This window comes from Abramis brama, assembly GCF_963993115.1.
Source record: "Abramis brama genome assembly, chromosome: 13".
NCBI classification, from domain to species: domain Eukaryota; kingdom Metazoa; phylum Chordata; class Actinopteri; order Cypriniformes; family Leuciscidae; genus Abramis; species Abramis brama.
Window position 1 is genome coordinate 52,438 of NC_139975.1, and position 5,488 is coordinate 57,925.

Below are 5,488 nucleotides of genomic sequence, written 5' to 3' on the forward strand. Positions count from 1 at the left end.
GAGCAGCAGGTGTAGTCGCGAGCACACACGCGCAGGTGTTCACCTGACAGCGAGAGCACAGCTTAAACACACACACACTTCTGGAATAAAGCAGCAAAGAAATCTGGCTGCATATAATCAGACCGACAAACAATCAATAATCAATCAAAATACACTCACCTAAAGGATTATTAGGAACACCTGTTCAATTTCTCATTAATGCACTTATCTAATCAACCAATCACATGGCAGTTGCTTCAATGCATTTAGGGGTGTGGTCCTGGTCAAGACAATCTCCTGAACTCCAAACTGAATGTCAGAATGGGAAAGAAAGGTGATTTAAGCAATTTTGAGCGTGGCATGGTTGTTGGTGCCAGACGGGCCGGTCTGAGTATTTCACAATCTGCTCAGTTACTGGGATTTTCACGCACAACCATTTCTAGGGTTTACAAAGAATGGTGTGAAAAGGGAAAAACATCCAGTATGCGGCAGTCCTGTGGGCGAAAATGCCTTGTTGATGCTAGAGGTCAGAGGAGAATGGGCCGACTGATTCAAGCTGATAGAAGAGCAACTTTGACTGAAATAACCACTCGTTACAACCGAGGTATGCAGCAAAGCATTTGTGAAGCCACAACACGCACAACCTTGAGGCGGATGGGCTACAACAGCAGAAGACCCCACCGGGTACCACTCATCTCCACTACAAATAGGAAAAAGAGGCTACAATTTGCACAAGCTCACCAAAATTGGACAGTTGAAGACTGGAAAAATGTTGCCTGGTCTGATGAGTCTCGATTTCTGTTGAGACATTCAGATGGTAGAGTCAGAATTTGGCGTAAACAGAATGAGAACATGGATCCATCATGCCTTGTTACCACTGTGCAGGCTGGTGGTGGTGGTGTAATGGTGTGGGGGATGTTTTCTTGGCACACTTTAGGCCCCTTAGTGCCAATTGGGCATCGTTTAAATGCCACGGCCTACCTGAGCATTGTTTCTGACCATGTCCATCCCTTTATGACCACCATGTACCCATCCTCTGATGGCTACTTCCAGCAGGATAATGCACCATGTCACAAAGCTCGAATCATTTCAAATTGGTTTCTTGAACATGACAATGTACTAAAATGGCCCCCACAGTCACCAGATCTCAACCCAATAGAGCATCTTTGGGATGTGGTGGAACGGGAGCTTCGTGCCCTGATGTGCATCCCACAAATCTCCATCAACTGCAAGATGCTATCCTATCAATATGGGCCAACATTTCTAAAGAATGCTTTCAGCACCTTGTTGAATCAATGCCACATAGAATTAAGGCAGTTCTGAAGGCGAAAGGGGGTCAAACACAGTATTAGTATGGTGTTCCTAATAATCCTTTAGGTGAGTGTATATACAGTATGTATAATATATTAGGCACAATAGGCTACATCTATATGCCCATATACTATACAATATTATATATCAAAGCAGCTAAAACAAAACAAAATTTCCACTGTGCTACATTTTACACTTTTATAACATTATAAGTTAATCTGTTTAGTTAATTTCCAACATCATTTTGTTTACTTCACATTATGATTTTTTTATATTGACTACTTGTGGACTGGAAAATGAAAATGCTCGTAAATCTGCCATACAGATGACAGACAGATCAGCTACAGCAACACATTCATTACTCTCGAACAGCATACACCATTATGAGCAGGTGCAAGTGTTTTCTTTCTCTGTCTGTGTGTGTGTGTGTGTGTGTGAGTGTCTCACCGCTGATGCGCGCGTGCGGCGCGGTGTCCAGGCTGTGTTTCTCTCCGTAAACCCGGCGTGACTCTCCGCAGCTCCTCGCGCCGCCCGCGACGCCCCATAGCGCGATCACACACATCAGCGTCATCTTTATCATCTTTACAAACACGGAGTCGGTGCTGCGAGACACTTTATCTGTGATTAAATATGAGGAAAAGTGAATCTGCTGCGTCTCAGCTGAGCGCGTCTCTCTTTGTCCCGGGATGATCTCTCTCTCTCTCTCTCTCTCACACACACACACACACACACACACACACACACACACCTACCTCCTCCCTAAAGAGCGTGTCTCTGAACAATAGAAACGCTCTTTGTTGGATTTTTCACAGTACCAGCCGTTTTATTCAGACGGATCAGGCGTGTAAAGGAGTTTAAAGGATAAAAAAATAATAATCTGCAAATAATGATTCGTATTGAAAATTAAATGATTCACGTAATTTACGTGCACTTTCATTTATGAACTCAATTGGACGAGTTAAATGGATGCGACGTCAAACACGATTTAATGAGTAGCTGTAATAAACGTGTCATTAATGTTTTGATATGATGATTCATGACTCTTTCACTTAATAAAATGAAAGCAACTGTACAGCGTAGAAAAGACTGAAATACACAATTCTGAACCCGGTACTTTAGATCATAGCGAGAATGCAATGTCTAAAAGTTTTATCCATTTTATTATTATTATTATTGTTATTATTATTATTATTATTATCAACATACATAATACATCACTAAAACAATATAGTCTCAGAACGTGTTTCCATCCTAAACAGAGATGAGAGATCAGGATAAGTCACGTGACTCGCTGCTGCCAGTATTGATCGCTGCCAGCTGCTGTCATTATCTAGTCAATAATTCAATACGCACTAAAACCAATACAAAAAAAAGCTAAGAAACATTTAGAGACTTTGCCAACGATTAAGAATTTAATAAATAAATTAATTCATTAATCAAGGGGTGCACAAACAATGGTTGCTATGCCTTGTGCCAATGCAGGATTCATCCAATCAGACTTGACTCTGTTCAGACATTGGCCAATTATCGTCCAGACGGCCAGAGTCACCAGCCAATCATTTTCCAGAGATGTTTCTTTGCCTTGACCAGTGACCAGTGAGGGATTTGCGCGCGAACTGTCAGTCAGTCAGTCACAGACAGATCAATAACTTCACACTACAGTTTTCTTCCGATAGTGATCAATAATTGGAAATCTGCCGAAGTTGCCCATTAACTGATTCTGAGGTAAGAGACTTTCTTCGGACAGATTATCGAGTTTAAAGTAAATTTACTTCAAAGATTACGATTTTGTGAGGTAAAAACGGAACTTGTCTTTCTCATGTTGGTTTTGCATCGGTTTTAATTAATGTTGTTAACAGATGATTTGATAATTATTTTTGAGTGTAGAGGGCTTTGTTTGCTCATGTTTGTCATGTTTTACTCATTAATTATTTTTCAGTCTCTGTGTAACGTTAGATTTTAACTGATGAAGTAACAATAATCCAGAAGACTGAATGACGGTTTAAAACGTGACCAATACAGTAAAAACGAAGTAACGTTAGTATATGAAGATTTACCCACGCCAGTGAAGCGAACTGACACGTAGGTCACATGACAAACTGATACCATGGCGAATGTTGTATGTACGGTTAACATTCATACTATATAGAACATACTTTTTTAGCTCTCTCAAAGTAAGTACGAGTGAGCATCATATGAAGCACACTTCAGAACCTCGCCGGAAGTAGTAGCTCATTTTTTGCGACTCGTTTATGAGTCCTGTGAGTTTGGACATGGTTTGGACACTCCTCTAGTCACACACACACACTGGCTGCGTTCGAAACCGCATACTCAATGAGTAGGTACTTAATTTCAATAAGTACTTACTTAACGAGCGCTAAAAGAGTAGGTACTTTATAGCCAGATCTCGTTGAGTATGAATGCGAACCGGACATCTGCCATGTTGACGTTATCATGTGACCTACGACGCGTTATCACACGCGCAACAACTTTAAAGATTTGAACGACACGTTTAATTCATCTATCTGTAAATATGCTCATTTTATGGTCTTTTTGAAGAAACTGCTGCCCATTTATTTTGTGAATACATAACCCTACTAATGTGACCCACGTTTTATCCTTAACGATATTATTTATTTTTATTACGAAATCCCAAAATTGTAATATCTTGAATATGTTGTTAATTTATTTTTATTTTATATCCAAACATTTTCATCCACAAGCAAAAGTGGCTAACTGCTTTCTGGTTTCCTCTTTTTCTTTTTGAATTTCATCCCTCAGGCCTAGGCCTATAAATAACAAAAAATGCTTTTTTTAAAATGTGTTATAATGAATTATTTAAGAAAATATATATTAAGATATTCAACCTTGTAGGTTGTTTTTTCCTGTGTAAAAAATCCCATATTATGTATGCAAACCCATAATATATATATACAGTATATATATATATATATATATATATATATACCTCATAACATCAGTATCTCGACAGCCCTACCTAGAATGGTTTTCCTCAGCGTTTGTAATGTCTGCACAAAGGGCAGCTGTGTGAAGATTCGGCTTTGGAGAAAACTGTTGATTTTGTACTCAAAAAATGTAGGCTAAGTATCATTAATATTAAAAATTAATATTACCTCAGAATGAATTGCATTGCTATCCCACCCCAAAACATACAATAATAACAACAATAAATGCTGACCAATACTTAATTATATTACTTTTTACTGAAAATGATAAAAAACAAATTGCAATGCATGTCATATGACACAGCTATGCATGAATACACTCTAGATGTGTATATAGTGAACATATCTACATTTTCTTTCAAACAATTAAATAAAACATGAATTAAATAATTATATTTTATTTATTGACAACAATGAGAAATATTAATAAATTAGTAAAAGAATGAATGAAAGTCACCATCACACAATAAACAAATGCATATACAAGTCAACACATGAAACAAAGCTTTATTCAAACTACAGTCATGTATGTAGACTACAGGCGCTGAACCCATTCTGCAGCTTTATTCTGATGACTCAGCTGACCGCCAGAGGTGAGCCGTTCCTTCGTGCCCGAGGTTGTAAGGGCAGGTGGAGTGATGGTGGGACTCGTAAGGGCAGGAGGAGTGATGGTGGGACTCGTAAGGGCAGGTGGAGTGATGGAGGGTCTCGTAAGGGCAGGTGGAGTGATGGAGGGACTCGTAAGGGCAGGTGGAGTGATGGAGGGTCTCGTAAGGGCAGGTGGAGTGATGGGCAGGTGGAGTGATGGAGGGACTCGTAAGGGCAGGTGGAGTGATGGAGGGTCTCGTAAGGGCAGGTGGAGTGATGGAGGGACTCGTAAGGGCAGGTGGAGTGATGGAGGGTCTCGTAAGGGCAGGAGGAGTGATGGTGGGACTCGTAAGGGCAGGTGGAGTGATGGAGGGTCTCGTAAGGGCAGGTGGAGTGATGGAGGGACTCGTAAGGGCAGGTGGAGTGATGGAGGGTCTCGTAAGGGCAGGTGGAGTGATGGGCAGGTGGAGTGATGGAGGGACTCGTAAGGGCAGGTGGAGTGATGGAGGGTCTCGTAAGGGCAGGTGGAGTGATGGAGGGACTCGTAAGGGCAGGTGGAGTGATGGAGGGTCTCGTAAGGGCAGGTGGAGTGATGGAGGGACTCGTAAGGGCAGGTGGAGTGATGGAGGGACTCGTAAGGGCAG